We start from the raw sequence: 26,078 nt of genomic DNA, 5'->3' as shown, positions 1-26,078 counted from the left end.
GTACTTTCGGGGGTTACAGCACCCTTAACGGTCAAGCCAGCCGGCCCTTTACTTATGACACAGGCGCACGCTTGGCACTACTTTGTTGATGCACGTGCGGCTACTGCGCACACAATTCACAAACACAGAAAATAATTTTTTTTTTGGTTTGGACTGGAGTGTACTTTCGGGGGTTACAGCACCCTTAACGGTCAAGCCAGCCGGCCCTTTACTTATGACACAGGCGCACGCTTGGCACTACTTTGTTGATGCACGTGCGGCTACTGCGCACACAATTCACAAACACAGAAAATAATTTTTTTTTGGTTTGGACTGGAGTGTACTTTCGGGGGTTACAGCACCCTTTAACGGTCAAGCCAGCCGGCCCTTTACTTATGACACAGGCGCACGCTTGGCACTACTTTGTTGATGCACGTGCGGCTACTGCGCACACAATTCACAAACACAGAAAATATATTATTTTTTTAGCACTTGGGGGGAGCACCCCTGATGGACAGAGCACCCCCTTGACAACACTACAGCACTCCTTTAGGACTGGGACACTGCACAGGACTTTGGAGTGGACACAGCCCCTATGGAGAACTGACTGCACAACACAGTCCAGCCAGCCCCTATGGACTTTGAAGTAGTGGACACAGCCCCTATTAACAACAGCAGCACAGCACAACACAGCCAGCCCCTATGGACTTTGAAGTAGTGGACAACAGCAGCACTACACTACACTACACTACACTACACTACACAGCCCTAACTCCCACCCTCCCTCTTCACTGTCCACAGCCGAGTGAGAAAATGGCGCCGACGCGGGTACCTTATATAGGATCCAAAACCCGCGAGACTCGGAAGGCGGGATGATGACGTTTTGCCTCGATTTCAGATCCGAGTCAGGCGGGAAAAGTCGAGCCTGACTCGGATCGGACTCGGATCGGGGGGGCTCGGGGGGGTTCGGATTTCAGAAATCCGAACCCGCTCACCCCTAATTTAGACATGTTCAGCATGGTTCATGTAAGTCGTTTTTTAGTTTTGACAAGACCCTGGATGGTACGGAGATCGGCGCCAGGATGGAGGTGAGTATAGGATCATTTTTGCAGGTACATCCACACGAATTTCTACATTGGACAAGTGGACCGACTGGCTAGTACATGTACAGTAAGTATGTGTGATTGAGGTATGTGTGTAATAAATTTATACTATCTACGGTGTGTGTGTTGTGTCTTTATTTAACTATTTATTTTACAGTGGAAGTATGGGTGCCGTCCGTCTGCTGGCACTTGCAGTTCCACAAGTGCCAAAGGGCAGGTATGCTGGCACCTGTAGTTCCACTGTAAAATACAATAGTTTACATCTATTTTACACTTTATTACCCCCATACCCACAGCCCAGGGGTGCGGGGAAGAGCCCCAGGTTTCAGCCCAAGCCTGGGGTTTTGGGACATAGGGGACCTCTTTTTTGGGGGTCCCCACCTCCCCTGAGATCCCCGACTTGGCCTGACCGGCTTGGGACGAGAATGCACCTTCCCCTGTTACCACCCACAAACGGTACATTCTGTCAATCACATTAGCAGCCCCTCGCTGTTTTGCGAGCGCACGATTTCCAACCACAATGACTGGTTTGCACATGCGCATTACGACCCATACGCATGCTCAGTTGTGCAAACATCGCTCAGAGCGAACGAGCGGCCGCTTACGAGCGGCTCTGAATCAGGCCCTGTATCTTTTAGGTGAAAAGTACTTCTGAGTTTGCCCGATGGTGATAAGATTCGAGTTTGAAATTTCACCCGAGTTTTACGAGTGAGAAGAGAGAACTCTCTCCCAAACTCACCAGAGTTTGCCTATAGTAAATTTGCGAGATGAAAATCATGCCTAAACTCACCAGAGATTATCATTTCGATCAGACTCAATTCTTAGTAAATTTACCCCCTAAGGTGCATACATAGTTAGCGATATTTTACACGATTTGCCTGATTTTGACGCATCGTGACGACAAATCTTGTAAAATATGCTCAAATAGTGAGTGTCTACTCACGATCAAGATGCCGATACGCGTCCCCGCAGGTTGTACATTGCATCTTTAGATCTGCCGTGCTGTAGGGCATATATGCCAATCTGGGACATGATGCACTGGAAAAAGTTAACGATGCACGATAGATCGTTTGTCACATTGGACACTTTTTACACCAAATCATGTTCAGGACTGCCGGGGGGCTGCCGGGGGAGAGTTCAAGGGAAATCGTACACGATGTCGAATTGTGAGCACATCGCCAAGTGTTTAGGCACCTTTACAGTTCTTGTGTTGTATCTGTAGAAATAACTAAAAACGTATCCAGAGTCTCTAGGCAGGATTATAGAGACTGAGGGCCTGATTCAGAGCCGGATGCTATTTGCGCTCGCTCGTTCAGAAAAAAGGGCCGGATATTTAAATAGAGCGCTCGCTCTTTGTGGTCTGTTGACGCCTCTATGTCTGAACGAGCGAACGAAACATGCACTCGCTATTTTTTTAAAAACGCCCCCTGGCCGCTCGCATCCTACGTCATCTCCGCTATTTATTTGATTGATCGAGTACATCGAAAGGCGTAGGAACTTCTCGCAGTGCTTGTGGTAGGATTTTCCTACCGCAATCATGCGAACAGTTCAGGCTAAAAGACAACCAAGTGACGTGGTCGATGACACTGCTTTCTTAATGATGCACACCCTTAAAATGCCCGTTTTGACCTTTTGGCACGCCTGCATTCGGATCTCCACTCCCCGTTTTCAAGCACCTTCCCCTGTTACCACCCACAAACGCCTCATTCTGTCACTCAAATTAGCAGGCATTCGCTATTTTGCGAGCACAAAATTTCCGACCGCAATGACTGGTTCGCGCATGCGTATTACAACTAGGGGTGAGCGGGATCGGATATCTGAAATCCGAACCCCCCCGAGCCCCCCCGATCCGAGTCCGATCCGAGTCAGGCTCGACTTTTCCCGCCTGACTCGGATTCTGAAATCGAGGCAAAACATCATCATCCCGCCTTCCGAGTCTCGCGGGTTTTGGATCCTATATAAGGTACCCGCGTCGGCGCCATTTTCTCACTCGGCTGTGGACAGTGAAGAGGGAGGGTGGGAGTTAGGGCTGTGTAGTGTAGTGTAGTGTAGTGTAGTGCTGCTGTTGTCCACTACTTCAAAGTCCATAGGGGCTGGCTGTGTTGTGCTGTGCTGCTGTTGTTAATAGGGGCTGTGTCCACTACTTCAAAGTCCATAGGGGCTGGCTGGACTGTGTTGTGCAGTCAGTTCTCCATAGGGGCTGTGTCCACTCCAAAGTCCTGTGCAGTGTCCCAGTCCTAAAGGAGTGCTGTAGTGTTGTCCAGGGGGTGCTCTGTCCATCAGGGGTGCTCCCCCCAAGTGCTAAAAAAATAATATATTTTCTGTGTTTGTGAATTGTGTGCGCAGTAGCCGCACGTGCATCAACAAAGTAGTGCCAAGCGTGCGCCTGTGTCATAAGTAAAGGGTCGGCTGGCTTGACCGTTAAAGGGTGCTGTAACCCCCGAAAGTACACTCCAGTCCAAACCAAAAAAAAATTATTTTCTGTGTTTGTGAATTGTGTGCGCAGTAGCCGCACGTGCATCAACAAAGTAGTGCCAAGCGTGCGCCTGTGTCATAAGTAAAGGGCCGGCTGGCTTGACCGTTAAGGGTGCTGTAACCCCCGAAAGTACACTCCAGTCCAAACCAAAAAAAAAATTATTTTCTGTGTTTGTGAATTGTGTGCGCAGTAGCCGCACGTGCATCAACAAAGTAGTGCCAAGCGTGCGCCTGTGTCATAAGTAAAGGGCCGGCTGGCTTGACCGTTAAGGGTGCTGTAACCCCCGAAAGTACACTCCAGTCCAAACCAAAAAAAAAATTATTTTCTGTGTTTGTGAATTGTGTGCGCAGTAGCCGCACGTGCATCAACAAAGTAGTGCCAAGCGTGCGCCTGTGTCATAAGTAAAGGGCCGGCTGGCTTGACCGTTAAAGGGTGCTGTAACCCCCAAAGTACACTCCAGTCCAAACCAAAAAAAAATTATTTTCTGTGTTTGTGAATTGTGTGCGCAGTAGCCGCACGTGCATCAACAAAGTAGTGCCAAGCGTGCGCCTGTGTCATAAGTAAAGGGCCGGCTGGCTTGACCGTTAAAGGGTGCTGTAACCCCCGAAAGTACACTCCAGTCCAAACCAAAAAAAAATTATTTTCTGTGTTTAGCCGCACATATATATCAAATCGATATAACATAAATGGAGGACCAAACTTTCTCCGATAAAAATAAAATAGAGAAAGATCAAGAACCACTTCCTCCTAGTGCTGAAGCTGCTGCCACTAGTCATGACATAGACGATAACATGCCATCAACGTCGTCTGCCAAGGCCGATGCCCAATGTCATAGTAGAGGGCACATACAATCCCAAATGGCAAAGTTCAGGAAAATGACCTTGAAAAAGACATTTAAATCAGCTGAAGAGAAACGTAAACTTGCCAATATGCCATTTACGACACGGAGTGGCAAGGAACGGCTAAGGTCGATCCCTAGTATGTTCATGACTAGTGGTTCAGCTTCACATGACGATGGAAGCCCTCCTCCCACTAAAAAAATCAAAAGAGTTAAGCTGGCAAAAGCACAGCGAAGAACTGTGCTTTCTAAGAAGATATCACAAATCCCCTAGGAGAGTCCAAGTGTGGTGGTGGTTGCGATGCCTGACCTTCCCAGCACTGGACGGGAAGAGGTGGCTCTTTCCACCATTTGCACGCCCCCTGCAAGTGCTGAAAGGAGCACCCACAGTCCACTTGCTGATATGCAAATTGAAGATGTCACTGTTGAAGTACAACAGGATGAGGATACTGGTGTAGCTGGCGCTGAGGAGGAAGTTGGCGAGGAGGATTCTGATGGTGATGTGGTTTGTTTAAATCAGGCTCCGGGGGAGACAGTTGTTGTCCGTGGGATGAAAAAGCCCATCACGGTCATGCCTGGGCAGAAGACCAAACATTCCACCTCTTTGGTCTGGCAATATTTCTATCCAAATCCGGACAACAACTGTCTTGCCATATGTACCATATGTAAAGGTGAAATAAGTAGGGGTAGGGACGTCAACCACCTAGGAACATCCTCCCTTATACGGCACCTGCAGCGCGTTCATAAAAAGTTACTGTCAAGTTCAGAAACTTTGGCTAAGACCGTAAGCAGTCCAGGGACACCTAAATCCCGTTGTCCTGTTGTATCCAAGCGCCTGCAAACCACACCGTCAACTCCCTCCTCGTCAATTTCCTCCTTAGTCAGGATCGGAAGTAGTCCTGCAGGCCATGTCACTGGCATGACTGACTCTCCTATCCGCGATTCCTCTGGAGGATCCTGCATTGCTACGCCTCCTGCTGCCGCTGCTGCTGTTGCTGCTGCTGGGAGTCGTTCATCATCCCAGAGAGGAAGTAGGAACACCACTACTTTTACTAAACAATTGACCCTCCAACAGTCCTTAGCGAGGAGGATGAAGTACGACAGCAGTCATCCTGAAGCAAAACGTATAACTGAGGCCTTGACTGCTATGTTGGTGTTAGACGTGCGTCCGGTATCCGCCATTAGTGCAGTGGGATTTAGACAATTGATGGAGGTAGTGTGTCCCCGGTTCCAAATCCCGTCTAGATTCCACTTCACTAGGCAGGCGATACCGAGACTGTACAGAAATGTCAGAAAAAGTGTCCTCAGTGTCCTGAAAAATGCCGTTGTACACAATGTCCACTTAACCATGGACATGTGGACAAGTGGAACAGGGCAGACTAAGGACTATATGACTGTGACAGCCCACTGGGTAGATGTATCACCTTACGCAGCAACAGCAGCAGCGTCACCAGTAGCAGCATCTCAGAAACGCCAGCTCGTTACAAGGCAGGCTACGCTGTGTATCACCGGTTTCAGTAAGAGGCACACCGCCGACAACCTCTTAGAGAAACTGAGGGAAATCATCGCCCAGTGGCTTACCCCACTTAGACTCTCCTGGGGATTTGTGATATCTGACAACGCCACCAATATTGTGCGGGCATTACATCTGGGCAAATTCCAGCACATCCCATGTTTTGCTCACACAATAAACTTGGTGGTGCAGAATTTTCTGAAAAGCGACAGGGGCGTGCAGGAGATGCTTTGGGTGGCCCGAAAAATTTCTGGCCACTTTCGCCATTCAGCGACTGCGTGCCGAAGACTGGAGCGCCAGCAAACACTCTTGAACCTGCCCCGCCATCACCTGAAGCAAGAGGTTGTGATGCGGTGGAACTCAACCCTCTATATGCTTCAGAGGATGGAGGAGCAGCAAAAGGCCATACAAGCCTATACATCCACCTATGACATAGGCAAAGGAGGGGGTATGCACCTGACTCAAGCGCAGTGGAGAATGATTTCCGTGTTGTGCAAGGTTCTCCAGCCCTTCGAACTTGCCACACGTGAAGTCAGTTCAGACACAGCCAGCTTGAGTCAGGTCATTCCCCTCATCAGGCTTTTGCAGAAGCAGCTGGAGAAAGTGAAGGAGGAGCTAAGACGGAGCGATTCCGCTCGGCATGTGGGACTTGTGGATGAAGCCCTTCATTCGCTTTGCCAGGATTCCAGGGTGGTCAATCTGTTGAAATCAGACCACTACATTTTGGCCACCGTGCTTGATCCTAGGTTTAAAGCCTATGTGGTGTCTCTCTTTCTGGCCGACACAAGCCTGCAGAGGTGCAAAGACCTGCTGGTGAACACACTGTCAGCTGAAGCGGAACGTGACACGTCAACGGCTCCTTCATTTTCTCCCGCAACTGGGGCTGCCAGGAAAAAACTTAGGTATCCTAAGCAACCCGCTGGCGGTGATGCAGGGCAGGCAGGACCAAGTTTGGACATCTTGTCCGAACTGAAGGACCTGGCAACAATTTCTGACATGTCTACTGTCACTGCATATGATACTGTCACCATTGACAGAATGGTGGAGGATTACATCGGTGACAGCATCCAAGTAGGCATGTCAGACAGTCCATACCTGTACTGGCAGGAAAAAGAGGCAATTTGGAGGCCCCTGTACAAGCTGGCTCTATTTTACCTGAGTTGCCCCCCCTCCAGTGTGTACTCCGAAAGAGTGTTTAGTGCAGCCGGGAACCTTGTCAGCGAAAGGCGTAGGAGGTTGCTTCCACAGAATGTGGAGAAGATGATGTTCATCAAAATGAATTATCAGCTCTTCCAGGGAGACCAGCCTCCAGAAGGTACAGAGGGACCTGTGGTGGTGGATTCAAGTGGGGACGAGTTAATACTTTGTGAGGATGAGGATGTACACACTGAAGAGGGTGAGGAATCGGTGGATGAGGAGGATGAGGATGACATCTTGCCTCCGTAGAGCCAGTTTGTGCAGGGACACATTAATTGCCAGCTTGTTTTGTGGGGGCCCAAACGAACCAATCATTTCAGCCACAGCTGTTTGGCAGACCCTGGCGCTGAAATGATTGATTTGTTAAAGTGTGCATGTCCTGTTTATACAACATAAGGGTGGGTGGGAGGGCCCAAGGACAATTCCATCTTGCACTTCTTTTTTTTCTTTGCATTATGTACAGTTTGAGGCCCAGTTTTTCTAACTGCCATCCTGTCTGCCACTGCAGTGTCACTCCTAGATGGGTCACGTGTTTGTGCCGCCCACTCGTGTCGCTTAGCATAGTCATCCAGCTACCTCGGTGCAACCTTTTGGACATAAAAACACTATTGTGAGGTGTGAGGTGTTCAGAATAGACTGGAAATGAGTGGAAATTAAGGTTATTGAGGTTAATAATAGCATAGGAGCAGAGAAACCAACAAATTCTGTGATTTTAGCTGTTTTTATGCTTTTTTAAAAAAAAATACAGATCCAAAACACAAAACCCAGAACCCAAAACACGGAAGGGTGGTTTTGGCAAAACCAATCCAGATCCAAAACACGAAGAAAGATCCAGATCCAAAACCAAAACACAAAACACGAAAAGTGGCCGGTGCACACCCCTAATTACAACCCATATGCATGCGCAGTTTTGCGAACATCGCTCGGAGCGAACGAGCGGCCGCTTACGAGCGGCTCTGAATCAGGACCTGATTTCATAGATTGCTAACTACCACTCATCGTGTGGAGTTAGAGCATAACACATATATATTTGTTAAAGGTGCAGTGTACAGTAACATTGTTGAATGTTGTGGACTGAGGGCCTGATTCAGACCCGGACGCTAAGCCACGAACACATGCTATGGCCGATAATCGCACGTTTGCGCATGTGTCAATATGCACATGCGCGAATCACTCACTGCGCTCGGGATTTGTTCGCTCGTAGTTCACAGACTGGACACTAATTTGAGTGACAGATAGTGCCGTTTGTGGGTGAAAACAGGGAAAGGTGCTTGTGAATGGGGGAGTGGTGTTGCGAACGCAGGCGTGTCTCGGCGTCTAAAGAGTTTTATGGGTGTGCATAATTAGCAAAGCAGCGTCACTGTACATGTCACTTGGTTGTATTTTAGACAGCAGTGATTGCAGTGCTTGCGGCGGGGTAGGGTCTACCTCAAGTGCTGCGTGCAGCTCCGATGGCTCTTGATGTAACCGATTAATCTCACACTTCCTGGAGATGACGTGTGCTAAGAAAGAAAAGTGGGCGTCTTTATACTGGTGTGTGTTCGCTCTGCTGTCGCTCTCTAAGACCTAGAGGGCGTCCTTCCACCAGACAGTGCGATCGCGGTATTTGCATACCTGGCCCCTTTTGGCTGCGTGAGAGTGCAGCTTAGCGTCCGGGTCTGAATCAGGCCCCGAGCCCCTATTAATGTGAAGGCGTACAGATGTGAGGAGAAACCAGTAACATCACTGAAGCATGAAAATAGACTTCGTTATTATGAACTCTGGTTCAATGCTCTATTAGTTCCTAGTGTATTAATAGGTTGCATTCTCAGAAATATAAATTTTGGCCACAAAAGGTTTCCTCTACTATATGTAGGTGATGGATACTGTAAGAGTTTTGACAGATCACCCAGCAGGCTGAGATTTGTTGGAAGGCCACAAAAGCACAGGCTTTTGGCAAAAAGCCGTGGCATCAGCTTGTACAGTACATCTCTTTTGCTTCTGAGGTTTCCTTAAATAGATATTTTTTAAATATGTGACTGTACATCTTGTTTGCTGGAAAACGACAGTTGGGTATTGCTCGTTAGCCTTGCTACAATATCCTCATAACACATACTGTACTTTTATGTATTAGAACACTGGCCATAACCTTTGTTTCTTTTAATATTGCCTTGGACCATACTTAGGGCGGGATGTGATAAGCATCGCTTCCCCCCTGACTTCAGGTACATACCACGGTTCATTACGTGAACCTTAAATGTCCGTCAGATTCCCCCACATGCTTCATAAAGGTGCACTTCTATGTTCTCAGACAACCCATATGCTTATGCCCCTGATCATGGGATGCAACAATGATTTTATGCCCATTCTGTACACTGCCAGTCCTGTTTGCACAATGGACATCGGTTGTTCTACTTCCACAGGGACATACAGTACCTAATATCCAGCCCTTTGAACTCAACACACTGATCAGTAGACCATACTATAGTACTGTGGTTGCAGGAACCCACCCCTCACTCCTGTCTGCAGCTCAGTGGCGTAAATTCATCCCAGATGCCCGGAGGCAAGTTATAATTTCGTGCCCCCCGTCACAGCCGCTGACATTGTAATCTAGCAATTCGCATGCAGACAGGCTATAGATAGACGAAGGCAGCAGCTGATGGCCTGACATGGAGCTCTCCACTAGTGTATGGTGGCTTCTCAGGTGCCAGGAAGGGATGCCGTGTATTGGGCTGTGACGGTACACTACGGGTACATAGTTACAGCCCTAAGAGGGGTGAATATGTTGTGAACAATGGAGGAGGTGCCCCTTTAGTGCTGGAGCCTGGTGGCAGGCGCCTCCATTGTCTCCCATAGTTCTGCCCCTGCTGCAGCTGTACAGAGTAGAGGTGAGGGCAGAATAGAATGCTGCAAAGAGTCTCTTCTTCTTTTGCAATATACTGGAGCTGGAGCATCAGATTGATTGGGAGAAGCAGATTGATTGTCATGTAAAAGACACACTATAGCTGGGTGCAAAAGTGGTGCCCTTCCCCTTCCCCTTAATGCCGCACATCCACTCGCCGACTGCGAAACGAGAGCACGATTACGACATTGTAATTGTGCAGTCGTTTCACAGTCCGTGATGTGCCTACACTGAACGAGCAGTTGTTCAGTGTAGGCTCAATCAATCATCCCGTACATGACATAATTGTCAGGTTGACCAGCATGTTCGGGCGATGATAGATGTCTAAAACGACCAGCGGGTACGTGTATCGCTGGTCGTTTTAGACTTAAAACTGCCTGATTTGCAGATGATTAGCAAGTGATTGAACGATAACGATGTCGTTTTCATTCAATCAGCCTGTTTAATCGCGTAGTGGATACGCACCTTAAGCTTCCAGGTCCTAGAACAACTGCAGTCCCTGGAACCATTATAGTTTTGAACCTGAACTTGATGTGACTTAATGAAATGTATTTTCTGAATATTTACATATTTCAAAGGATTGTAGTTAATGAAGTAGTTTTGAAGTCAAGCATTGTTGCATTATTTAAGTATGGGCTATTTATTAATATAATATAATATACTGTGCAGATATTAGAGATATCTCTATATATTTTTGATTAGAAAAGCAGGGGTCTATTTACTGAGCTGTGTTAGGAGATAAAGTGAACGGAGCTAAGGTACCAGCCAATTAGCTCCTATCATTTTTCAAACACAGCCTGTAAGATGGCAGTTAGGAGCTGATTGGCTGGTACCTTACCTCCTTCACTTTATCTCCTAACACAGCTTAGTAAATAGACCCCCAGTCCCCATAGCTTTCTATTGCAACTGTGAAAATGTCCAATTTACCAACCTCTGAAAAGGTTAGCTTTTCAGAGGTTGGCCCCGATAGCTAACGCTCACTTAGCACAGTGCATCTATTGCTTTAGGATGCTTAGGGAGCTAGGGTGTGATAGATCTACGATGAGAGCCTTGTAAAGCACCTATCGAATGTGATGCTCTTTGATAGCCCTGTAGGAGAGTTTCAGTAACTTACGTCCCAATAAATACTATAAACAATGGCTTGCGCCAACTGCCTTAGAGGTATGTGATAATACGTATCTCATTGTGGGGCTGACTGAGTCACACACTGCTGCAAACACTTTAGTGTCTTTTGCCGAATTTCTGTGACTTTATGCTAATGCTAGAAAAGCCCTTTCCCTGGTGTACAAGTGTGAGTCTGATTGTGCAAAGACTGGGTTGTCCACCTTGTGCATCTCTACAAGCAACAATCCCATTTGGTGCGTCATTAGTCACCATCAGACAGAGCATCTGTTTAGTCACCTCCTAGTCACTGGAATGCCCAATACATTTTCAATATATTTCTGAGACCATGAGTCTCAATAGCTACTGCTCTGTGCAGCTTATTAGCAACTTAGATGCATTTGGAGTTAAAAAATCATCGACCGTTTCATATTCATTGCATGCGACTCAGAATTAGACCCTATTAGACAACATCGGACAGGTCCCTAATTTTGTGATCATTCATACAGTAGCTAAATATGTGGAACTACAAAGAGACAATCTGTGCAGAAAAGAACCTGTGAATCCTTATCACTGGCATATCTAACAGTCCTAGCATTATGTGCCATCCAGGAGCATTATAGAACGTGTTGTCCCACCACGTGTGCAGTGCCACAGATTACAGCGGAAGATAAGATGTACCATTTTACTCTTCCATTAATGTTAGGGCAGCTATATTTGTAATCTGCAAAATGAATTACAATATGCTTTCTGTGGGCCTGATTCAGAGACGGACGCTAAAGCACAGCCGCTGTGTCTTTGTACGCAATGGCTGTGCTAATGTATGCAAAAGCCACAGGAGGCGTCTTAAGTAAAAAGACACCCACTGCGGGCTTCTGTGATCCGCTGCTGCATCTGATCAACTGTGTGAACACTGTGGGCCTGATTCAGAGCCGCTCGTTCGCTCCGAGCGATGTTTGCCCAACTGCGCATGCGTACGGATCGTTATACGCATGCGCGAACCAGTCAGTGCGGCTGAAATTCGTTTGTTCGCTAAACAGCGAATGCCTGCTATTTTGAGTGACAAGAGGAGGCGTATGTGGGTGGTAACAGGGGAAGGTGCTTGAAAACGGGGAGTGGAGATCCGAACGCAGGTGTGCTTAAAGGTCAAAACGGGTGTTTTAAGGGTGTGCATAATTAATACAGCAGCATCATTGACCACGTCACTGGGTTATTTTATAGGCAGAACTGCTCGCAAGATTGCGGTAGGAAAAACCAACCACAAGAATAGCGAGCAGTTCATACGCTGGTCGATGTACTCGATTAATCTAATAAATAGCGGACATGACGTAGGATGCGAGCGGTCAGGGGGCGTATTTTTCCAAAAAACGACCGCAAGTTTTGTTCGCTCGTTCAGACCTAGAGGCGTGAACAGACCGCAAAGAGCGAACGGTTCATTTGAATAACCACCCTTATTTTGTGGACGAGCGAGCGCTAATTGCGTCCGGCTCTGAATCAGGCCCTGAGACCGAACACCAATGTGATTGAAGAATTAAATGTATGTCATTTTGTCAACTCAGGTATATAAGTGAATCACAATCCTATTGGTGGAAATAAGGACCACACGGAGGTTTATGTGTAGTAGTCAAATTGAGGATAACAAAGAATATCACTGCTGAACATTTGCATCGATCAGTGAAATATGAATAGAGAGACATAGAAAGAGCTATTGTACATGATTTGTATTTGCCACAAACAAATATTGAATTCATGATATATGTTCCAACGAAGAAGGATCAGAGGTGTGCTCTCAATATATTTATTAGGTTATGTGCATATGTTAATTTTGTGAATATCGAGACAACATATTATACCTTGGAGGAAATATCCTGGAATGCAACTATATAATATTGATACATATTCAGCAACAATTTGGGATGTATACAAATATTTATTAACATATTTATATGATGATGGGATCATGCTAAAATATAGTAACATTTTCACCAACAGTCTATTTTAGACACATTCAAGAGTAGAAAAAATTATTACATTTTTTATTCCTAAGGGGGAACTTGGGTATTTGATACCCTAGTGGTGACAGAACAGTTCCCTGTTCGTCACACAGGGTATCTCCCCTCCTTTAGGAAAGGATTACAGTTTATATGTGGGTAATAACCTACTCTTAATATTTTATGACCTTTTGTTTCCCATCCACTTATTACTTTTGATACTGTTACTATTATCACATGCTTTTAAAGAATACTATAAAAGTTATTTTAATTGGACTATCGTCTGTAGACTGGAGACTTTCCTTTCTCTTCATCCTTGAAATGCCTACTTATATTCCACAGAATGTAAGGAACAGTAGATAGAATGTCTAACTCCTTCAGCTAGTCCATTATAGATAGTGTACTGCTGTGTCATAGGTAGCCCCTATACCATCAATGTGCTAGTTGTTAGCTCACCAGGGTGCTACAAAATGGTAATTGAAGGAGGTAAATGCTTCTGCCAGGCTTTGCATAAAAGAGCACATCACTACAGTTTTTCGAGTTTCTATGATCTTCATGTAAAAGATAAGAAGATTAATCCATCAGCAATAAAGCTAAAAATCCCATAACAGAAATATACTGTAAAGGGGCCTATCCATTAGACGACTTTTTGAACGATCCGACCAAAACCTCCTCGACCAAAACCAGGAGGTTTTGGTCTGAACGTTCAGAAAGTCGTCTAATGGATAGCCGGCAAGGACCAGGGATGCGTGTACACGCTGGGTACTTGCCGACCCCGACTATCTGTGGAACGAGCATCAGGTTCACAGATAAGAGGTTGGTCTCCTGCACTGAATGACGTTCAGTGAACGCCGTTAAATGCGGGCACCGCATTGGCCACCTGAAGGACTGAACGCTAGACGTTCAGTTTTTCCGGTCGCCTAATGGACAGGCCCCTTAAGTCTGTGTCCTGCCCCACACAGTCTGGCACTTGCCACTAATGTATACACCAGTTGTTGCCTTTCTCCAGGGGCTTATCTACCCATTGGCCAGGATGGCACTCGCCAGGGGCGCCGACCAAAGGGGGGCGCCATCCGGCAGTGCCACCAGCAGCCAAGGGGTGGACTACCCCCGCTAGTCCTCCGGCCCCACAAGTGTAGGGCAGACTGGTCTGCCCTACACAGTTTACAAGCACGCAGCCGCCAGTGGCGGCTGTTTGTTTGTTATAACAGCCAGCCAATGAGAATCAGACAGACTCTCATTGGCTGCTGCGTCATCCACGGAGGGAGCCGGCTGGAGCTCATGAGTGATCTCCGTCTTCCGCCTCCCTCCACAGCGGATGATGGGAGAGATATCATGACGTCTGTCCTATAGTGCAAGAACAGCCGGGACTCAGAGCGGACAGCGGCAGTCGCGTCAGGAGCGGGGATCAGGTAAGTTGTATTTTTTTTTCTTCTGTGTGGGTGTGTAAGCCTGGCACAGCAGGGGGGGCACTGTATAGGGGATGGCCGCTACTGGGGGCACTTTATGGGGGGGTGCCCGCTACTGGGGGCACAGTATAGGGGGGCCACTACTGGGGGCACTTTAGGGGGGGTGGCCACTACTGGGGGCACTGTATAGGGGGGACTACTAGTGGGAGCACTGTATAGGGGGGACTACTACTGGTGGCACTGTATAGGGGCACTACTACTGGGGACTACTACTGGGGGCACTGTATAGGGGGACTACTACTGGGGACTACTACTGGGGGCACTGTATAGGGGGAACTACTATTTGGTGCAATACAGCATAGGGGGGACTACTACTGGGGGCACTGTATATGGGGGACTACTACTGGGGGTAATGCAGCATAGAAAGGACTACTACTGGGGGCACTGTATAAGGGGACTACTACTGGGTGCACTGTATAGGAGGACTACTACTGGGAGCAATGCAGCATTGGGGGGATTATTACTGGGAGCATTGTATGGGAGGACTACTACTGGGAGCACTGTATAGGGGGGACTACTACGGGGGCAATGCAGCATAGGGGGGACTACTACTGGGGGCACTGTACAGAGGGGACTACTACTGGGGGCAATGCAGTTTAGGGCATAGGCAAACGCAGGGGGGTTTCCGTCTGCCTGGAAACCCCCCTCCCCAGCCCACACCATGACCTCAATAGAAATAGTAAGGTCATTTTACTAGTGCTGCATGTTCTTCACAGTATCACAAATTAAATAATTAGCACCACCTGTGGATCTTTTAACATGTATCAGTCAGTAATAAATAACCTGTGCACCAACTAGGAGATCTGAAAAACATTCATTGTTATGCTGGCCATACACGCTACAATTATCGGGGCGATCTGCCTGATATTGGCGGATCGCCCCGATAATTGTAGCGTGTGGGAGGCGACCGAGGGTTAAATATTGCTCGGTCGGGCATGCCGGATTGTCCGGCATGCCCGTCCGATGCGATATTTCCCGGTAAACTGTCGGCCGCATCGGGCAGTGTATGCCCAGCCGCGGCCGACAGACAGACATTTCCTGTGTTCCTTCCTACGGAAAGAACAGGGAAATGTCTCCTCCCCCGAGGGCGGAGCATGAATGTCGGGCTATAGAGCCCAATATGTACTTATATATGTCCAGGGCAGTGCTAGATTATTCTGCTGCTCCTCCAGACTCCCGGACTTGCTCTAATGCTCTGGAATGGTGCCTACATTTAAAATAAAAACATTCAGCTCAGGCAGGATGGCCTTGCTGCATTTAATGGCTTATACTGTGATTGCTGGTCCTCTATATGTTGGAATTATGACACACAATATACTTTGTATGACGCATATTAAAGCTGGTTAAATGCTAATTATGGACTGGCTACACTCACTCTAAAATCAGGCATTTGGAAACCCCCCTCTAGAAATCCTGCGTTTGATACTGTAGGGGGATTACTACTGGGGGCACTGTATAGGGGGACTACTACTGGGGGCAATGCAGCATAGGGGAGAGTACTACTGGGGGCACTGCATAGGGGGGAGGGGCACCAGTCCATTACATTGCCTGGGGCGCTTGGATCCTTAGATCCACCCCTGCCTTTCTCCTTCCTAACTCTATCAGGTTTTGGCAGGTTTGCAATAATTTTGAGTTGTAATTGCTTACTAAACCTTAAACAACCACTTTAATATTTGGCCAATTACAAGCCAAACTTGGAGATGTTGCCAGTCTATGGTTGGAAGGAACGTAACACTGCTGGTAAGTAAACCAAAATAAGAATAGTTATCCAGTCATTGAAAGGGATAAACGTTTAGAGGTCTATCTTCAATGTGCTCTGACTGTAATGAATTTCCGATGCACAAGGCTTTCTTTTCCACGAGACCTAAAAATAAGTGCAAATTCATATTCCCAGCAACTTTACCAAGGTCTCTGTTATTTCTTAATTGGAGTCCATGAGCTCTGTAAAAGGGCTTAAAATGAGCCATGCAACGCTAATCCAAATTCGATGGTAACATTGGAACGTGTTACAACTACTCTATTTCCAGGGTTGCCTCCTTTTTTCCAAAATTAGTGTTGAAGTGTTAATGCCTAGAAAAAGTCAGTAATCAAGGATAAGGTAGTGCCAGTTTGGGTAGTAACCCACTGTAAATAAATCACTTGATAAGTGAAGCGGAGAGAAACACAGTGCTCATTTTTTCCAAATTCCAATGTGATGTCAATTCTTGGATTATAACATTAGGTAGTCTGGACTGGTCCCTGTTTCTCACTTCTCCAGGTTTATGCTGAGTGGGCCGGGAAGTATTTTGATACTTTGGCATATGGTGAAGGATTACTTAGCAGAGAAAAGCATGGCATTCCTTTAGACTTACACCACTCCTGGCTGCACCACAGCTCCTTATTCTTAGTGGCTTCTATCGTAGTTGTATTTTCTATTTTTTACTAAACATCAGCAGTTAGTGAGGGAGTAACAGTGCAAAAAATGCAGACGTGTAGAGTCTATTATGTAAGTGCACCCAATTGTCCATATAGGTACACCCCCAAATGCAGGATTCCAGAAAATACATTTATACCTACTGTACCTTTGTGTGTTTGCGGGTCCAGCACATGGAGGCATATTTATTATTTATCGAGTCTTAGACCCAATAATTATTTCTTATCTTCGTTATTTACCGCAATAATAAATAAAAATTTGCAGGGATGTATTTAACAACTTAAATGACGATTTTTTTTACCAGCAAAATCGGTCAGAAATTGTCGTTTTTTTTAATGTAATACAGTTTAAAAAGAATTTTTAAAAATGTGTTAAAAATATTTCATTGAAAAAAATATGCCTAGAGGGTGTCTCACACCACCCCTGTGTCTATAGGCCCCCATTTTAAAATCACTCCCCCCCCCCTGGTTTTTTCATCCCACTAGCCCCAGAGCTTTCCAGAGCTTGACTCATATGGGTAATGTGGTAAAACCTCTGGAAACTGAAGTTTTCTGGGGTTTGACCACATTTTAGCGTTGGTACATCCTGCCCATAATGTATGATGTACAGTAGTATTTTTAAACACAAATAACACCCCACACATGTATAAAATCAAGCCTTTAAGGATCTTTGAATATAAGGATTCTTATTAATGAGCCGCAGCTTTTATCCGTATTTGGTCAGGGGGTCCTCCCATATATCAAACTCACAGTATGGGAACTTTTCAAAGGTGTATACTATGTCTCCACACCCAGGGAGTCAGAGGGAAGCACACACTTCTCTCCACCTCCACTCCAACCAGATGATACATATACCCAGAAGAGGAGGAAAATTTACATAGTGAAAGAAACCATTTTTTTTATTTTAATTGCAGATACAAAGCAAAATATACAAAAAACAAGGTTAAAAGACAAAATGGTCTGGTATGTGCAAAGTATATATAGTAAGTGCCCAGGCTTGTACTCTCCACACATTGTCCCATGGCCAGGAGTCACCACTGCTACAGTCCTTCACCACCAATGTGTTTTGATCTACTGGAGATCTTTTTCAAGATCCTTGACCTTGAAAAAGATTTCCAGTAGATCAAAATGCGTTGGTGGGGAAGGTCTGCAGTAGAGATGTGCAGTTCGGTTTTCCTAAAATACAAACACACTCAAACTTAGGGGTTCCGAGTCAAATTGAGTCCTAGTTTGGAATCACTTTGGGGTTCCGAGTCGAACTGAATCCGCGTTCGGTTCTGCAGTCAGCTCAGAACTCATATTTAAAAACCAAACTCGGGTTTTGGATTGCATGAAAACAGGTCCTAAATAGCTGTTTTATTGATTTTGTATCAAATTTTATTAACTGTTTTATCGATTTTCAAGAAATCCAAAACTAAACCAAAACCGAATCCAAACCAAAATACTTGAGGGTGGTTTAGCCAAAACCAAAACACGATGATAAATTAGAACCAAAACCAAAACACTGGGTTCCGCGCACATCTCTAGTCTGCAGTAATGGTGGCTCCTGACCATGATACTGTGTAGCTGCATATCAGATGGGATGATGCAACATACTACACGGTTTAGTTACATTAGCCATGTAACAATACATCACTTCATCGTATGAAGTGTGCATGAGGTCACAAAATATATTGATAGATTGTATTGACTTGTCGTTGGATCAGCAGATCGTTGCAGTATGTACCCAGCTTTAGGCTGGTCACTAAAATCATTGAGGATAGATCAGCCCCTTTGTAGGGCTAGAAACCTGCAATGGATCAAATAGGTGGTAATTCAGCTGAAATAAATTGTATGTTGTCTTACCAAATTAGTTTTGCCTTCTGTCTGTCGAACTCCCACTGCACCTGGTATGATGACTCCAACCTGAAGCTCCATGCAATGTGCAGCCATGCTGCTGCCTAGGACTTCACTGCTCTTCATTATGGACAGGTGGTGGGAATGGCCGCAGGGTCCTATGCAAAGGACATACAAACACGTCTCTGATGTAAAAGATCCAACCTGGGGCTCTGTACTCTGGCATCCTTTTGATCCAACACTACGCTGTCATGTGCTGAGGTCAGAGGTGGAATAAAGGCTCAGGGAGGGATGTACTAAGGGTAAAAATGCAGCCAAAACTCCGAAAATTTAGTTTTCATAGTTTTTCCCGCATTTCCATATGAACCAAGCTCTGGAAAGAGATACATTCTGGAGCTTGGACGCGGTGGGTAACGCCATTTTTAGATGGTGTTACCTAATAGAAGCCTATGGGCTTCTCTCCCTATTTTCCTCTGAGAGTTTTTAAATAAGATCCCTCCCAGCACCCCCAGTGGCGTGCGTGTCATATTGCGCATGTGCAGAGGGTCTTCTGGGTCATAAACCCAGAAGTCCCTCTATTGCAAAAGACAGCTCTTTTCTGGAGAGCTTTCCTTTGCAATTAGAATCACAATTCTAGGTACATACCGGCGTAATTGTGCGGCTGCCGTGAGCAGACTCCTGTACTGTAGAGCAACTGTTTCGATAGCTAGAGTACAGTGGTGAAAGTCTCCTTATCCTCTAATACTGCTTTTCTATCTAAATTCCAGGTCTGACTCGGAGGGTGGAACAGGGGGCCTGATTCAGACCCGCTCGCAAGCGGGTCGATTGTTAGGCAGTACGGACGCGCGAGCCCCGGATCGCTCCAGCACTTCCATCCAAAAGGGGTGGCTGTCGATGTTGATCGACAGCTCGCCCCATTTGGAAGGTGGGGAGGGGGGGGTGGCTGGGCAAACGGAGGCGTTACTGCAGGAACGCCTGCCGTTTGTGGGTGGCCCTACTGACATCACTCGTGATGTCAGTAGGTGGACTTCCTGCTTTATTAGAGCAGGAAGACCACTGGGGCTTGCGGCAATGAGACCCTACCGCAAGGGTCTCGTCGCAAGCCTGATGGTCGCGATGGTCTTGGCCATCGCGACCATCACCTGGCCACTCGTATAAGCTGTGGGTGGTAACCCACAGCTTTGCGAGCGGCCAAGAGGCCGCAACTAAAAAAACCAGCGCCAGCCCTGATTCAGAGCGAGTGCTCGCTTTTTGCGAGCGCCTTTGAATCAGGGCCAGGGTTCCAAACCGGATCAGACCCGGAATTTAGCCGGTGCCGACCCAGGAAATTCCCGAGTCGGTGTCGTTCACACCGGAGCCAGGTCTGCAGTGTGACCCGGCTCTTCCGGCATGGAAGTGGACGCTTGGAGATGACGTCATCTCCAAGCGCCGGCCGGTCGGGATGCGGCGCGACTCATGTTATCGTGACCCGGATTGCGATGTTTACACTGCAGGGTTCACGGGTTATTCCCGTGTGTAACCCTGCAAGTTACCTGGGTTGAATTGCCGGGTCTCGACCCGGAAATCCAACCCTTTCCCCTTTTACACCAAGGAATTACCTGGGTTAACCCTGCAATAACCCGGGTATTAGCTCTGGTGTAGAAGGGGCACAATCAGGGCTGGTGCAAAGCTTCCAGTAACCCTAGGCAAAACGTCTGCCTGTGCCACCCCCCCCTTCAGTACCAATTTAGCCACTAAAGTGAAAATAAACTACAGTTTATTAAATATATATAATGATATAACACAAACAATGTATGTTATCGTGTTGTGTGTCAGTACAGTAAGTGTAATGGTGCTGCAGACAGTATAATATACTGTCTACAGAGCGCTAATACACTACTGACTCACATACACAACATACATACATTACTTGTTAATAAAATGTTAAATATATTACATAAATATTGTCATGGTTAATGATGATTACGGTACAGACGGACCGCATACTGATTCCTTTCCCTGCTCCTTGTCTCTGAGAGGAAGAGAGGAGGAGCAAAAGGGAAAGTACACAGTACTAGGGGGCGGTGATTGGCTGGCAAGCTCTGCAGCCGGGCGTCAGCAGCAGCGCTGACGCCCAACTTGTGACAAAGCAGGCAGGCAGCCTGATGCTGCGGCTGCAGGGGCCAGCGGGGGAGTGAGTAGACAGACAGCGTGCACACAGTACTGACGCTGCTGCAGTTACACCGTCTGTCTCAGTCCCTTACATAGTACGGTGGCAGCGGCGGCCACATACAGTATTTATAATTTCAAAGCTTTATGAATAGGTTTTGATCAGATATAATTATATCATCTGGTTATACTATTATGCAAAGAAAACATTATACGGGTTGAGTCTCCCATATGCATTATTTTGGATAACGGAACATTCCGTATTTTGGAATAATTGCATATCATAATGAAATATCTTGGGAATGGGACCCCAATATACACACAGAATGCATTTATGTGTTATATACACCTTATACACACAGCCTGTAGGTTATTTTATACAATATGTTCAATCATTTTGTGACTCAAGCAAAGTATGTGTACAGAAATGAAATTCATTTATGTTTCATATACACCTTATATACACAGCCAGAAGGTTATTTAATCCTAGATTTTTAATAATTTGTGCCTTAGACAAAGTTTGTGCACATTGAACCTTCACAAATCAAAGGTTTCATTATCTCAGTCATGCCAAAATAATTCTGTATTTCGGAATATTCCATATTTCGGAATATTTGGATATGGGAGACTCAACCTGTACTGTAAAATGATACTTTTTATTGCTATAAAGTGACATTTTTAGTTGATGCAGTTGCCTTTACAATAAATTATTATTGATTATAAATTGATTGTGGTTTCTCTCACCTCTACAGCGCTGTGTAGTTGTTGTTTACATGACAGGGAGCATGATAGAGGAAGGAGTATGACAGGGGAGGCTCTGCCTCCCCTGCCTACCCTGATCGCATGTCCCTGGTAATAGCTTGAGATCTTAAGCCACTGCAGGGATTTATGCGAGTCTCCATGTATTAATAAATTGAAAATAATTTTAAAGGCTAAACTAGCTTGGCTCAGCCTTTAAAATGGTGCCACTTTAAAAATACAGGAGACTCGCATAAATCCCCGCAGTGGCTGAAGATCGTAAGCTATTACATTTATTCCATAATGTTTACTAGGGCGTTTCTACACTATGATGATTTCCTCAGCAGCCTCCCTTCGCTTTCTGCCGCTGGGTAACTCTATTTTGAGAAAGCATTACCCTACACCCTTCAATGAAAGATCCGCTAAGCCAGAAAGGTTTTTCTCTATCCCCTCCAGGTCAGATTTCAATATGCATATTGTCTGAATTCCGATGATGTGGAGACAACCACTGCATAGCAGTAGGGTTTCTGCCAGGGCTCCAAGAGGAGCACCGGATTGATAAATAGGGTGCAAACTGCATTCTATTTTGCAGCGATATTATGCAGTAATACATAATGCACCCACTGAAGCACCAATAATATTCCGGGTTTCAGATCCATTGCACATGTCAACAGCCAAACAAAGATAATGTGGCCCCTTTGTAATGCAAAGATTGTCATATTTTTTACTGACAAAACACTAATGGATGGCAGTCACGGAGAGACAGAATGAATATTTAAAGAATGTCTGTAGCAGTTCCATGTTCATACTGTATGTCTATCTCATAGATCCAAGTATCAGGGCAGAAAAGCCTTTATATGATTTTCTCTGGATCCTTTCTCTAAGCTTCAAACATAAATCTTCTACTGGCTTTGCTTTCCGGCGCTCTTGGGATATTTCTATCTGTGAGCTATTCTTTTTAACAGTAAGGAATTACTAAGAATTGATATTAAAGTCTTCCAACTTTCATTTGTGTTAAGACATCACATATGGGGATAAATTTCAAATTTCCATTTTTTTGGATATATTGTATAAAATATGTTTATTGATAATCTTCTTTAACTTCTAAATTTAGATCCTCATCCACCTTATAATGAAATATCATGCAACCTGTCTGCGACAGTCAGTGTTATATGTTGTGCTATCTAAATATCTGTTTAGGACTCATACCTCTCAATTCATTAGATTAGCCCAGTGATACGATTCACAGAGATTTTTAAAGTGGTTCCCTAGCTCCCAGTGTGTGGATAAACTATCTGCATTCTGTTACCAACTAACACACCAGGGAATGATCCAGGCACCAAAGCACCTAACTTGAGACTTCACTTAGCAGTCAGTGCTAGGTGATTGTTCCATTTACTGTACATGCTCTGGGCATAACCAGCAAACCTTCTGAAAGTGACTATGGCTTCTGACTTCGATTATACCTTTGAAGATTGTTGTGCCTGCTCCCTCTTTGTGATTACCATATACCACCTGGCCTGTTTTCTGTCCCTGTTCTGTATAGATCTTTTGTCTGCCCCGTTGCAAACCACTGTGTACAGAATACTGGAATTTAATATTGGATTAAGCTTCGGTGTAACCCCTGCTTGTTATTTATTAACTATTTTGCCTTTAACAAGTGTCTGTTTTCATCAATCACAGTTGCTACTAACCAGTCTTCTGTCTCTGCTAAACGGTCTACTTATCCTGGACTATCACTACTGTAACATGGCCAAAATGATCCTTATGTTGTTACCCCAGGTATCTGCTTGAGGGGTCCCATGCTTGTGCCTTCCTCTGTATAGCAGCCTCAGTAGCAAACAGTATAGTAATTACTGAAATGAGAACAGGACAGATCAGAAAAATATCTCTCCTAGCAGGGCACCGATCTTGGTAAATGCATGGTCATCCCTGGCACTTTTGGCCTGAGACCTCTATTGTTCCCTATGTTACATATTTACATGGGTGTAACCATTGCCCTGAGCCTATGTGGGTGTGCCATACAGTAATCACTTAAGCCCAGTAGTGAATGAGGTAGGGATGAACTAACTCAAACAAAATTAAAGCTCACTGTTTCCTTAGCAGCTTACTCAGTAAAAACAGGCTGCCAAGAAGCCAAATTGAAAGCCCGACAATATTAGTCAAAATGCATGAGCATAAAAAACATAATAACTACAGAAATTGTCAGGCAGCTAAAAAGGGGGGGATTAAAATCTAACAAAAAAATGCCAATATAAAATATAGAGGAAAAAGTTAAAAGGAAGAAGGAAAGGGAGGTTAGCAAAGACCAGGAAAAGGTGATTATTGGAACTTGTACCATGGGGACCAAACTTTGTTAAAGGTGGCCACAGTATAATTTGTAAACTCAAAATGTACTCCATAGATGCCACAAAGTGAATCGGGGCATGAAGGGCTGCTGAGGAGGGCACTACTGGAGACTTCCAGTTTTTGGCAATCAAAGATTTTGCAGAGTTGCAGATGTGGATTATTACATATTGACATTTCCTAGCAGACTGGAAAGAGGAATGGACAAAGTCTGGAACAAGTACAATAGCCTAAGAAGGAGTCATTTTTATTGCATTAATTAAACCGATACATGAAATATACAAAGACCTCCATTTCAGTAATTTGCTACTGACAGGAACATCGGTGAGAAGTTAGTCTTGTATAAAAGATTGTAGGATTTAGTGATAGAAAGCCCAAGATATTTAATAGCAGAATGGCGCCAAATAAAGTTAAATTTGGTGGTAAGCACTGCTTGTACTTGTGCGAGAACGCAAAGAGACAGATTTGGTACTGCTCTTTTTATATCCAGAGACCAACTCGTAAGTCCCTATTTCTGATTGAAGATTAGGGAGTTATACTAAGGGTATGGTCAAAATGAGAAGGATCACCCGTAAAAGGCAACAACTGATAACATGCCCTTCCGACCTCGACCCCCCCCCCCTATATTCGGGTCAGTTGTAATTCAAGCCGCTAATAGTTCAATTCAGAGAGCAAAACTAAGAGGGGAGAGGGGGCATCCTTGCCTCATCCCATTTACCAAAGCAAAACCTGAGGAATGGAGACCATTAATCATGACTAACGATGAGAGTTGTGAGAAGGAATTTTCACATAGACCAACCGAGGACAGAGTAGAAAAGGACCATGAGAGGCGGTTAAATGCCTTTTTTGCATCTAATGTCAAAAATTACCAAATTAATTTTACCAGCATTAATATAGTGGATTAAATCTAAGGTGGGACTAGTGTTGTCTGAGGCCTGATCGTTGAGAACATATCCCACCTGGTCTGGGTGTATTAAAGAGGTTAGCAGCACTCCATTCAACCTATTCGCTAAGATTTTAGCAATCAGTTTAAGGTCAGTATTAATTAAGGAAATGGGACAGTAACTGGAGCAGAGAGGAAAGTCCTTACCTGGTTTTGGCAGTATTTTGGCCTACATCTATTTTGAATAAGGACCCTATGTCCAGAGCAGGACTGAGGTCAGGGTAGTTTGTGCCCCCTGGGACCGGACACCTATTGAATGGATTGGGTCAGCATCTGGCCAACCAGATAGCACTATGCAGCTGCATCATTTACACAGGATTACTCTGCAGTGTCAGGATTCAGCCTGGGATAAGCCGTTACCCACTGTGGCGCCGGCTTCTCCTGACTGGCCTCGCGGTCAGACACCAGGTGCGGCGGTGAGTGACATGCTGAGTATTTTCCCCAGGGTCCTGTTGACTTGCACACAATCCTCCATATCGGTGTTACCGTGGCTGTGGTCATGAACGCAGCATTATTGTATCCATTGAGGACTCGGGAGGCACCAAATTGTTTCCTTAAAGCTGGACCCTATTATAATGCTGTATACATCAATCCTGCTCTTTTCTCCACATCTAACTCACACCAATGAACCTTGTTAGCGTTCATCTAGCCTTGGGTAGCTCAATCGCACTGATGCCCTGGAAAAGTCCAGTGATGAGGATGCATTTGGTGGCTTATAATGAGAGCTGGTTGGGGCTGTTCCAGCCTAGACATTCAGCCCATAGGTGAGGGGGATGAGAAAGAAAGATTCAAGGAGAAGACTGAAGCTGGAGCTAAGACTGACACTAGACTTGAGCTACGCTGTATCTCGTATGTTATCAAATCTTCCTAGGAATAAATGCGTTAAATAACTTAACATACAGTTTACATATACTTCCTTGACTGTTGCCTCTAACCTCAACAAATCTGGTCCCTCCAACCATGCTTATTTTCCCCCCATTTTTGTACATCACACTTCCACGTTACATTGCTGGCACAGTCATGACCATATATCATCCATAATTCTCAAACTCATTCCCACAAGTTCCTTACGAGTGAACAAAGGGCCTGATTCACTACCGATCGCAA

The sequence above is a fragment of the Taudactylus pleione genome, unplaced genomic scaffold (assembly GCF_031769625.1).
Source record: "Taudactylus pleione unplaced genomic scaffold, aTauple2 ptg000012l, whole genome shotgun sequence".
Taxonomy (NCBI): Eukaryota; Metazoa; Chordata; class Amphibia; order Anura; family Myobatrachidae; genus Taudactylus; species Taudactylus pleione.
This window is presented reverse-complemented; position numbering follows the sequence as displayed.